Source organism: Bos mutus, chromosome 6 (assembly GCF_027580195.1).
Source record: "Bos mutus isolate GX-2022 chromosome 6, NWIPB_WYAK_1.1, whole genome shotgun sequence".
In the NCBI taxonomy this organism is placed as follows: Eukaryota; Metazoa; Chordata; class Mammalia; order Artiodactyla; family Bovidae; genus Bos; species Bos mutus.
In genome coordinates, this window is record NC_091622.1 from 76,929,244 (window position 1) to 76,942,291 (window position 13,048).

Here is a 13,048-nt window from a genome sequence, read left to right on the forward strand (position 1 = left end):
CAAAGAAAGTGAAGTCAAATGGTTCTATGAAAACTTACAAAACCTTCTAGAATTAACAGCAAAAAAGACGTCCTTTTCATTATAGGAACCTGGAATGCAAAAGTAGGAAGTCAAGAGATCCCTGGAGTAACAGGCAAGTTTGGCCTTGGCGTACAAGATGAAGCAGGACAAAGACTAAAAGGGTTTTGTGAGGAGAATGCACTAGTCATGGCAAACACCCTCTTCCAACAACACAATGGATGACTCTACACATGGACATCACCAAATGGTCAATACCAAAATCAGATTGATTATATTCTTTGCAGCTGAAGATGGAGAAGCTCTATACAGTCAGCAAAAACAGACTGGGACCTGAATAGGGCTCAGATTTTGAACTCCTTATTGCAAAATTTCCTCTTCTGTAAAGATGATATTGAAAAATCAGGATTCTTTCTTAAAAGTTTGCCACAGTTTCGTGCACCTCTTATGTGGATAACTGTCTGCTTCACACTAATATAATGCATATTAACACAAGAGCAGTATTTAGCTTCTAGGTTTGAATCATTAATATTTCCAATCTTTCAGATTACAATTTTAGCCAGTACCTCTTTCAGTCTTTATATTTTTTGGATAAGTGATCAATTCTCTTTACCTTACCTTGAAATTTTATTCTTTACACTTTTCTGACTTGTCAGAAATTTCAAGTATATCTTAAGCTGAGCTGCTGAAATGACTCCTTATATGTAACTTACTGGACATCAGGATATACTTGGGAGATTTGAGAGATTTCCTGGACACTTTCAATTGTAGTGATATTACTGAGAAAATCACTTTAACAATTCAGCTAATGGAAGGATAATTCTATTTTAAGATGAGAACCAATTATTGAAATGATTTAAATATAAAGTCATTAAAACTTTTCTTAGTTTTTAAATTAAATAATAAGAATGTGTTAATATGAATGCTAGCACTCATTTATTCATGTTAATACACATGAATTGAGTTCTGGTAATACGTCACCTCTCGAATGTCCATGCTTGATGACTACATGCTGTGATACCTTTTTTCAAAAAGCTCAGTATTTGGCTAGAGTCATAGACAGGTAACTCAATAATTTTAGTTTAGTGGGGCTAATTCTTATGACAGGGGCAGGCAGAGGATGTTCCTGAAGCACTGATATGGGTGCCTGACTCAGCTTAAAAATGTACTGAAGTGTTATGTTTCCCAGTAATATTGCCTGAATATTTAATAAATTTTAAAGGATGACTAGAGGCTGGGGGCCAGAGAAAGCAATGGCACCCCACTCCATTACTCTTGCCTGGCAAATCCCATGGACGGAGGAGCCTGGTGGGCTGCAGTCCATGGGGTCTCTGGGAGTCAGACACAACTGAGCGACTTCACTTTCACTTTTCACTTTCCTGCATTAGAGAAGGAAATGGCAACCCACTCCAGTGTTCTTGCCTGGAGAATCCCAGGGATGGGGGAGCCTGGTGGGCTGCCGTCTCTGGGGTCACACAGAGTCGGACACAACTGAATCAACTTAGCAGCAGCAGCAGAGGCTGGGGGCAGCACTCTAAACAGAGTAAATAAATTGGAGATCTCATTCTTTTATCATCTCTAATGGTTATTCATTTTATAACATTGATTCTCCAAAAGAGGTTCCATATCTCCATGAAAATACTCCACCTAACTTATGCAGAAGCAGAAATTTAGGATTAGTAAATAATGTATGACCAACCTAGACAGCATATTAAAAAGCAGTGACATTATATTGCCAACAAAGTTCCATCTAGTTAAAGCTTTGGTTTTACCAGTAGTCATGTATGGATGTGAGAGTTGGACTATAAAGAAAGCTGAGCATCGAAGAATTGATGCTTTCGAACTGTGGTGTTGGAGAAGACTCTTTAGAGTCCCTTCGACTGCAAGGAGATCCAACCAGTCCATCCTAAAGGAAATCAGTCCTGAGTATTCATTGGAAGGATTGATGAAGCTGAAATTCCAATACTATGGCCACGTGATGCAAAGAACTGACTCATTTGAAAAGACCCTGATGCTGGCAAAGATTGAAGGTGGGAGAAGGGGATCACAGAGGATGAGATGGTTGGATGGCATCACCAACTCAATGGATATGAATTTGAGTAAACTCCAGGAGTTGTTGATGGACAGGGAAGCCTGGCTTGCTGCAGTCCATGGGGTCACAAAGAGTTGGACATGACTGAGTGACTGAACTGAACTGAACTGAGGTACACTGAATCTGTAACTAATGCTGCAGTGAATATGTGGATGCATATAACCTTTTTGAGTTAGTTTTTTTTGTATTATTTGAATACATAATCAATAATCAGAAGTGTAATTGCTTGATTATGTAATAGTTCTGTTCTTAATTTTTTAGCAACAGTCTTCATTTTGTTTTCCACTGTGGCTGAACCAATTTACATTCCCATCCACAGTTCACAAGCGTTCCCTTTCCTCCACATCCTTGTCAACACTTGTTTTTTCTTGTTTTTTGGTAAGAGCCATTCTAACAAGTGTGAGGTGATTATTCATTGCAGTTTTGATCTGATCATCCCTGATGATTAGTGGGCTTTTACATTCTTACTTCACTCTGCTGCTGCTACTGCTGCTGCTAAGTCGCTTCAGTCGTGTCCGACTCTGTCAACCCCAGAGACAGCAGCCCATTAGGCTCCCCCGTCCCTAGGATTCTCCAGGCAAAAACACTGGAGTGGGTTGCCATTTCCTTCTCCAATGGATGAAAGTGAAAAGTGAAAGTGAAGTCGCTCAGTCGTGTCTGACTCCCAGCGACCCCATGGACTGCAGCCCACCAGGCTCCTCTGTCCATACGATTTTCCAGGCAAGAGTGCTGGAGTGGGGTGCCATACTTCACTCTACTATAGTTTAAAGTAAAAAGTTAGATTTTTTTTAAGGTAGTCTTTTTATTTACTTGTTAATCTCAATTGAAGTCTCCCAAATGTTTTGGGTTTTCAAGGAAAGGGATTAAAAAGACTATGTGACTTTATTGCAACTAAGCCTTGATATCAAGCTTGTGATATTCCAAATAAACATCACCATCTTGGGGGAAATTTTTCCATACACCTTAAAAGTACATAAAATGTTTAATATAGTGAATAATTTAAAAAGTGTATTCAGTTCAGTTCAGTCGCTCAGTTGTGTCCGACTCTTTGCGACCCCATGAACCACAGCACGCCAGGCCTCTCTGTCTGTCACCAACTCCCGGAGTCCACCCAAACCCATGTCCATTGAGTTGGTGATGCCATCCAACCATCTCATCCTCTGTCGTCCCCTTTTTCTCCTGTCCTTGATCTTTCCCAGCATCAGGGTCCTTTCCAATGAGTCAGCTCTTAACATCAGGTGGCCAAAGTATTGGAGTTTCAACTTCAACATCAGTCCTTCCAATGAGCACCCAGGACTGATCTCCTTTAGGATGGACTGGTTAGATCTCCAGATAGCAGCCTATAACAGGAGGCTTAGATTTGATAATGCTTTGTAAAATAATAAAAATATAAAATTCTATAAAATTACCAACATTAAAATATTCCCACATATTAACTGAAAAATTTGGTTTATTGATTTCATACCAAGGAATTTCAAGTACATCAAATATATTCAATATATATTATTGCTTAATATTTCCATAGCATACAGTGTTTGGTATCAACCATGTACTAAAAAATACGTTTTTTTTTATTAAATTATATCAATTTTATAATCTACATGTAATTTTAAGTAGTATGTAAACAGAAAGAGACAGACATAATGCCTGAAGTTATCCTTACATCTTAAGAAATGATACCAACACTTTTATTTTTGCAATTTAAGAAATAATTAATGATGTGAAATTTATTCTTTTAAAGTAATACTATAAGTAATTTAACTGTCTAATAAATATATAATTACTTTTATTTAATTTAAAATTATGTATTATAAATGTTTCTATTTTGAAATACTGTATGTTTTATGTATATATCTAATATTAACAGTTGAATATGTATGCACATTTTGGAAATTTAATTATACAATTCCCCTAGGATTTACTGTACTAATCATTTTGGTAAATATTTGAACATTTTATTACTTAGATAAAATTTTTGATGTCATTTTGAAAATTATTGGAAGAACCTAATATTTGTATTAGTTTACAAATATGCATAATTATAGTGCCTCATTATTCCATATTACAGTTCCTATTGAAGGCCCTGTAGTAAAGTATCATAAGCAAACATTAATTTAAACAAATTTTAATATTAATTTTTTATTTTGTTTTTTACTAAAACATACATACATTTTACAGATAGATGTAGGTTGACATGTAAGAAATACAATGGAGAGACTTCCTTTACTAAGTTTTCCCCAATAGTGATACATGGCAGACTGCTGTAATTATAGACTGGGTGTGACATTGGTTCAGTGAAATACTTTTGCTTTCTATATGCCTATCTCCTTATATCAATATTTGAAGAGAATTTCTTATAGATACCATATCTGCCAATCTTTGTATTTAATTTGGTTTAAATTTTCATAGTATAATTATTTAATATGTTAAGGCTTGCATCTTCACTGTTGTTGGTTTTGTGGTGGCTGTACTGTACAACTTCTGGGATTTTAGTTTCTTGACCAGGGATTAAAACCTGGACTCTTGGCAGTAAGAGTGTGGAGTCCTAACCACTTTGTCTTTTATGTGTCTTTATATAATTGCTTTCTTTGGGCATTATATTATATATAAATAACATCATGGTGAACTTTTGTCAATTTTTCACCAGTACAAGTTTCTCCACCAAAATTGTCGAGACTTTATATCCCTTATGATCCCTTTACCCTTCCTCATGTATAAATAGTTGTCTTATTTTCTCTCCATACATTTAGAACCACATCAGTGTCAAAATTTTGCTACTAAAGTCAAATATAACTTAAGAAGAAATGGAAAATCTGTTTTATTAACACTTATTTTTATCTTACTGTTTTCCTTTGTAATCAGTGATTCCTACTTCTATTATTTCCATTCAATTTAGAGAACCACTTTCAGGCATCCTCTTAGAATAGTTTGTTTGGCAACACATTTCTTTAGGATACCTTTATTCCCTGTGATTCCTGAAGGAAATGTTCATATGTTCCTTGATATATAATGTAGTGTGTTCACAGGTTCCACTGATTAGTATTTGGTGGGGGTTGGGGGGAATTTTGTGTCTATCAAAATGAGGATAGTAGATCTTTTATTATAGTTTCTAAGACTTTTCAAATTTTTGTTTTCATTTGTTTCTCCTCTGTGGTTTAAATTGGATAATTATTTTGCTGTATATAAAATTATGTATCAGTTCAGTTCAGTCACTCAGTCGTGTCCGACTCTTTCCAACCCCATGAATTGCAGCACGCCAGGCCTCCATGTCCACCACCAATTCCCAGAGTTCACTCAGACTCATGTCCATCGAGTCGTTGATGCCATCCAGCCATCTCATCCTCTGTCGTCGCCTTCTCCTCCTGCCCCCAATCCCTCCCAGCATCAGAGTCTTTTCCAATGAGTCAACTCTTCATACTGGAAAAACCATAGCCTTGACTAGACGGACTTTTGTTGGCAAAGTAATGTCTCTGCTTTTGAATATGCTATCTAGGTTGGTCATAACTTTCCTTCCAAGGAGTAAGCGTCTTTTAATTTCATGTCTGCAATCACCATCTTAAAAATCTTAAATTAAAAAAAAAAGATCACATGATATCAATGATGTGATGACATCTGACTAAGCTTTTAAGGTGACTATCACAAAAAATGTCCCAAGAGCAATTACAGAAAAACCTGAACCAAGAAAAAAAAAAAAATAGCAAAGAAACAAAAAGTTTCAGTAAAGAAACATAAGATGTAAAGAAGAAATAAACAGAAAATTTAAGGCAGAAAAATATAATAATCAAAATTTAAAAACTCAATGTATAACCCCAAGAGCCTAACAGATAATTCTCTTTTTTTATTTCTTTGAGATTTTATTGGTTATTCATACGATGAATAATTTTCTTTTAAACTTGAACATTTTGTGTATTATGTGATGAAGCTCTGGATTTTGTTTAAATCTTCTCTTTTAGCTGATTTCTTTGGTTACTGCCCCAACTGGGAAGATTGAGTACTGCTCTGTTATTTTATTATGGAGATAGAAGTACTCATTTGGCCATTGTTAAAACCTGAAGGGGAGCACCTTATCACTGCTGGATGAGGCTAGAATATGAAGTTCCCAGGAGTCCTCTACTGATATCTCCCGGACTGGGAGGAAGAAGAGTACTCCATTATTACTATCTATGTGGCTTCCACTTCCTGTGTGCACTGGTAAAATCTTGCTTGGCCTCTGCTCACCAACCTTATAAGGGGTATTTAATTACTCTTGTTGAGTGTGGGTATCCAAGTTCCCCATGTAGCTTTTATTGATAACATGGAGTTAAGAGTTCTTATTATTGCCTAGAGGGGATGAAAGTGTGACCTCCCCACTATACCTTCTCTGATATCACCCTTGTGGGGAGAGTATTGAGCTATATTGTTATAATCTAATAGGAGCTGAACTTTAGACATTTCTTGGTATTTGATGATGTCAATGGTGATGGGGTACAATGAGTTCAATGTTGTTTGCCTTGGATAGAGTGTTTTTGTTAAGTTTCCTGCATTGCTGTGATGCATTTTTCCTTATTCCTTGGTTCAAGAGAGGACGCTTTAGTTGAACAGTTTGTTGTTTGCATCTTTTCTTTTTATAGGTTCCTAGGTTTTTGTGTTCCAAGCCCAAACTCTATAAATCCAAGAGAAAACCCAAGGATTCACTACCATATTGTTCCTTGAATCCTGAGGACCCTAGCTTGTCTGCCTATTCTCTCTAGTTTTCAGGGTCTTCTTATATTTGTTTATGTATAGTGTCCATGGTTTTAAGTTTTACTTGACTGAAGAAATAAAAAACAAACAACAAAAAAAAAGCAACAACAGCAAAAACTCATGTACCTTCTCACTGGGATCAGAGTTCTCTTTACCTTGTTGTTAAGCAGATCAGTCCCAGATACTGCTCTAATTTCCAAACATCTATTCATTTGGATTTATTTAATATTCTGTGTGGACTCAGGATCAAGGAGAGTGAATTGGTTATTGCTAAATTTTTTACTATTAATGAAAATATATTAAAATCATGTCCCACTGATATGAAATATCTTTGTGTATAAAGACCAGATTAGTATGAAACTTTATATTTAATGGAATGCTTTCATGTTACCAATCTACAACTTTACTATTAGCTTCTAACTTTATATTGTTTTAATTTTATTTTTGTTATCTTATTCCCTTTCTATGAGAGTATTTACTTTAGTGATTCATACTACTTCAGGCTTTGACAAATTTTTCATTCTTAAAATATTTGTATGACCAAGTTTTTTTTTAAATCCTTGCTATTAATGTGCTAGCGGCTTAATGATAGATATGTTGAAGAATGAGAAATTATTGTGGTTTTTATTTTGAAAATATGAGAAAATATACATGTAAACTTAATTCCCTTCTATTTGCTTTCTATATTCTTTTTTTGTATTAAGTCTTGGTACCTCGGATTAAGAAACCAAATAAGAGTCAAATGTTCACATGGCATGTCATAAATCTTATTGTTTATTAAAGATATGCATTTTCAAATAGTAAATGTACATTTGGCAGCTATGTGTGATTTTCCTGTATTTATTGGGAATATTTATGCCCCAAAGTCCTATTTCTAATATTAAGTTAAACCATATTGGTGTGACTGAAATTCATCAACTTTGTGGAAAACATTTCAGAAAATTATCCCAGAAGACCCTCTTAGGCTGTCATAGATAATTGTGATGAGAAAAAAGCATTACATAGAAATAGGAGCCCAGAAGCTAATTCATCTGGAAAAATGGAAAAAATAATATGAAGGGATTTCACTTTCATAACAAGTTTCATAACTAGTGAAGTGAAAGTCACTCAGTCATGTCTGACTCTGTGGGACCCCATGGTATATACATCCATGGAATTCTCCAGGACAGAATACTGGAGTGGGTAGGCCTTCCCTTCTCCAGGGGATCTTCCCAACCTAGGGATTGAACCCAGGTCTCCTGCGTTGCAAGCGGTTTCTTTACCAGCTGAACTATGAGTGAGACAGATGAAGTTTAATGAACTCTTCAATAAAAATGCTTCACTAACTTAAGATACATCGTCCCTTGTATGTAATATAAAGAGGCTCTGCCAAGACTATTCTTCCTGCTACTCAGTGCATGTTAATTATTTTGAACATTGGAGCTGATAATTGAAGATTTGAAGATTTTATTTATTCTTTTATAAGTATATGTCACTCTTTTTCCAGAGAATAATTTTATTGCTTAAATTTTCTTCTCTTCTGGTAAAGGTAACATGATTCAAGTGAATATTATCAAAAGTTTTTATTATTATGTTTGATATTTTGCCTAACTCTTTGACTATTATTCTGTGCTCTGTGTCAGTTTTTGCATTTTGTGAGGGTTTCCTTTTTATTTATTTTGTTCTTATTCCACCTATAAGTGAAATCATACAGTATTTGTCTTTCTCCATCTGACATATTTTACTTAGCATAACACACTCTAAGTCCATCTGTGCTGTCGCAAAAGGCAGATATGTAGCATATCCTGTTTATCCATTTATCTATTGATGGGTACTTAGGTTGCTTCATATCTTTACAGTAAATGATGCTGTGATGAACATAGAGCTGCGTTTATCTTTTTCAATTAGTGTTTTCATATTCTTTGGATAAATAGCCAGAAGTTGAAATATGGATCATATGGTAGTTTTGTTTTTAATTTTTTGAGGAAACTCCATACTGTTTTCCATATTGGCTGCAGCAGTTTACATTCCCACAAACAGTGTATAAGGGTTCCCTTTCTCTATATCCTCGCCAGTATGTATCATCTTGCCATTTTGATAGTAGCTATTTTAACAGGCATGAGGTGATACCTCATTTTGGTTTAGATTTGCATTTCCCTACTAATTAGTGATTTTAATATCCTTTTACATGCCTATTACCCATCTATATGTCTTCTTTGGAAAAATGCCTGTTTAGCTCCTCTGCCCAATTTTGTTGTTGAGTTACATGGATTCTTTATACGTTTTGGATATTGGATATCCATTTTATTTGGATATATAATTTGAAAATATCATTTCCCATTCCATAGGTTGTCTCTTTGTTTTGTTATTCATTGTTTAGTTCCTGAAAAGTTATTAGTTAACCTGTGCTTATGCAGTTATATTAAGAGAAATGGAGGAGAGGAGGCAGCAACAAAGAAAATATGAGAATGGTTTTGTTTTTTGTTCGCACTAGTGGTAAAGAATTTGCCTGCCATTGCAGGAGATGCCAGATATGGGTTCAGTCCCTGGGTTGGGAAGATTCCCTGGAGAAGGAAATGTCTACCTACTCCAGTATTCTTGCCTGGAAAATCTCATGAACAGAAGAAAGAGCCTGGTAGGCTACAGTCCATAAGTTTGCAAAGGGTCAGACACGACTGAACACACAAATACTTAACTTTGTCATAATATAGTAAATCCAAGAATTGTATTTATGAATTTTTCCTTTTGGTTTTTCTCTGCTTGTTTACAGGCGTTGATATTTGTTATAAACTGTAAAAGTGATTTTTCACCTAATTTTTTGTAAAAGACATAAAAATTTTATTTTTCCAACCTTAGTCATTAAAATAATGGTATGGAAGTTTTTCTGTTATTATTTCAGCTTAAATTCTCCAACCTTTCCTGGCAATATTAAGCAAATACAATATTTACTTGGACTTCCTAGATTGCTCTGTGGTAAAAAATCCACCTGCCAATGCAGGAGACATGTGTTTGATCCCTGGGTCAGGAAGATCCCCTGGAGAAGAAAATGGTAACCAACCAACCAGTATTCTTGATTGTGAAATCCCATGGACAGAGGAGACTGTCAGGTTACAGACCATGAGGTCACAAAAAAGTCAGACATGACTTAGCAACAACAACAATAATATTTACTTAATCTACCTTATAGCTTTCTGGTTGTCGTAAAATAGTTGGAAATGTGCAAACCAATATTCTAAGTAGGTTTCTGAATTTTACCTGAGTGGAAGGAGTGTTTTTATTTCCAGCTATTTCTTGTTTTGTTTTTCTTTGACTTTAAATAAAGTTCTATATGTTTTGAATAAAAAGACGAGAGCCATTAAAATAGGCTTTACTAAGATATATCACTAAATGCTAACCAAATTTATTGTGGAATACTTTAATACAGTATTCTATGTCAATTATAGATAATTAAAACTAGGAATTGATTAAATTACAACCTACTTACTAGGAGTCACATAATAAGAAACTTATATTGATGTAGTTTACCTTTCACGTATTGGTAAATCACTTTTGAAAATTTTATTTATTTGTAAATAGTTGCCTATTTTCAGGAATTCTTTTTATTTTAGGAAGACTTTTTTAATGAGGAACTAATGAATTCTTGAGAAAAGACAAAAGTGGTTCCCCCTACCCCCCGCAAAGTTGTGTATCTGAAGCAAATTTTGTAGAATGTTAATACTAGTTAGGAAAACTTTAGAAAGTTATCTCATGAAGGCCACAATAATTTAAATTTGTATCATCTACTACATCATTATTGAGGTGCTATTTTTATAAAGATGATAAAATTCTAATGAGTACTAGTAACACATATAATTGACCATTTTAAGTTTATCTCATTTTCCTCTATCTTTGTTTCTACTTCCTTTTGCCAATCTTTTCTTTTTCTATTTATTCCTCTTCTTCATCCCCATTAAAACAACAAAAACAAAAACACAAACCTTTGTTTAAAGTACCTTTTTTCCCCCAATATAGTATATATTTTCAGCTTTTCAAATAATCGCTTTATAGAGACAGGGACATACACTTCAATAATAGGGGCTGTGATATATCTCAGTGTAGGGAATCTAGATAGCATTTTTCCCGTGTTCTAACACTAACATATTATTCTCGTTTTTGAGCTATTCTCCAGCAGTGTTTCAGAAGTTAATAATGGTCTATGCCTTTTAAAGGCAATTTTTCCCTTTCTTCTGTCTCTTTTGTGGTTTAGTTAAGACATTCATCAAGATTCCTCAGTCTCACTAATAAGAAGCTTAGATTATTATAGAAAGTAATTTTCAGAATATTAAAAAATACATCTTTCAGTTGTGTTTTTCTATGTGCTAATTTTTAGAATTGGCAAATTATGTGAAATACATTATAATGTATTATTTGATGTTATTGTTAGTATATATTCACAGGCATAATATTGACTTACATCGGTCTCAATTTTGGCTGAAAACATAATGGGAGATAAGAAATTAGTACTTTTTCAGTAAAAGCTAAAATGTTGAGTATTTTTAATATTTATATACCTATTAGAAAAAATAAATAAATAACTATGAACTTCTTTCAAAAGTCATTGAACTTCCTTTTCTTCTTCATCCAAGCCTTCCCCAGATTCCTCAAAATGATGCTGCTTTATTCAGTTTCAACTTGTGATAAATAAAAAAGGATAATTGAGTACTAAACTGGGTCAACGTATGTAAGAATTATGTTTAGAAAAATATTTTTGCTTGTATTTTTAAATTCCAATACAAATGATTTTGAAAAATGGTATAATAAGTATGGGCTTTGGATCAATTCCAAAGTGCTAATAACTGCTTATTTCTAGTGTGCACCAAAGCAAGAAAAAATTGAGATTAATTTTTGGAAAGTGTTATTGCACTTTGATGTCTGTTGTAATCTCTAAACATATAATCAGTAGGCTTATTTTGTTGAGAGGGATGTATTTCATAAAAGAATTGGTCTGTGACACATTGTAATGAAAAAAAGAAGTCCTTCACCACAGATAGTTTGTAAAGCAGTGGTTTATAAAAACAGTACTCTTGTTTAGTTTGAATGGCTATTTTTGAGAAAACTTAGAAACGTTTTCCTTAGTGGTAAATATAATGATAGCAGATGTTGTAGTTTAAGTTAAATTTTATTTTTTAGTTTAAATCAAATTTTATTTTTTCATTATAAGAGGAGTTATATAGAAATATAATTGAGAATGCAATTTTGTGCTTAAACTCTGTCTACTCCATGACTGACTTATGGAGTTTGAACTTTGGTGAGGCAGATAGTTTTAGGGCAAAACCTTTGACTGCTGGAGTAATAGACCCAAAGGAATCAGATTGATTGCATGTTGATAGTATAGCAGTGAAGATTTTTGGTAAAATATAATTTCATTTTCAATGAGATACACATTTTAGGCACAAGTACTAGTTAGCAGTTGAACTTGGTCCAACCTGATTAAAGATAGAATTTAAAATTTTTTACTATGATGAATCATACAGACACAGGGAAACAATGTAGTTTCCTAGGACTAAGCTTTTCTGTTGTCCTTAGTATGTAACCTTCATTCTCATGCGTGCAAACTGGTGATTGTCTAGTGCCAATCACCATGTTCTGGCTGGAAAGGGAGAAGAGCAGGATGCAAAAAGCATATTTCATCTAAGGCTACCATTCATTTTGGAGGTTTTCTAGATGTTGTGCTTAATAGCTTTCATATTGTATCCTTTTGTATCTGAAAGAGTTGAAAATATTACTTTTTACCCTTAGAACAGAGCTTCTGCCACAAGAAATGAAGTTCTGTTAGTAAGGAGACACTAGAGAAAGGATATTGGGTGATCATCTGGAAGTCTCTGTCATCAGAATGGCTTGATATTCCCCAGTTCAGCATATGTCGAGCTCTGAACATCTGGCCTGGTTTTGTCTTCAAAATGGAAGCAGATTGATATAAAATTTTGTTTAGGGTCATCTCTGTTCATTACTTCAGTATCTTGAGTGTTAACTTCTTTTTTTTTTTTTTTTTTTAATGTTCTTGCAGTACTTTATTCCTGACAGTCTTCCTGTTACCACCATACCTTTTTCATTTTTTGTTGGTTTTGGCAAGAGCTATGTTCTTTGATAAAATGATATGTATCGATAAATTATATAAAAGAAAATACTTTAAATGAAAACAGACCACTTGAATAGGGAAATAACATCCTGCTCAGAAAACTCTCAGTAACGCCCAAT

The 13,048-nt window shown here is 34.1% G+C and overlaps 1 protein-coding gene across 5 annotated transcripts in view; it reads left to right on the plus strand.

Moving 5' to 3' along the window:
- ADGRL3 (adhesion G protein-coupled receptor L3) overlaps positions 1–13,048 on the plus strand; it is a 956,872-nt gene that overhangs the window by 256,564 nt on the left and 687,260 nt on the right. The gene's annotated exons all lie outside the window — the stretch shown is intronic.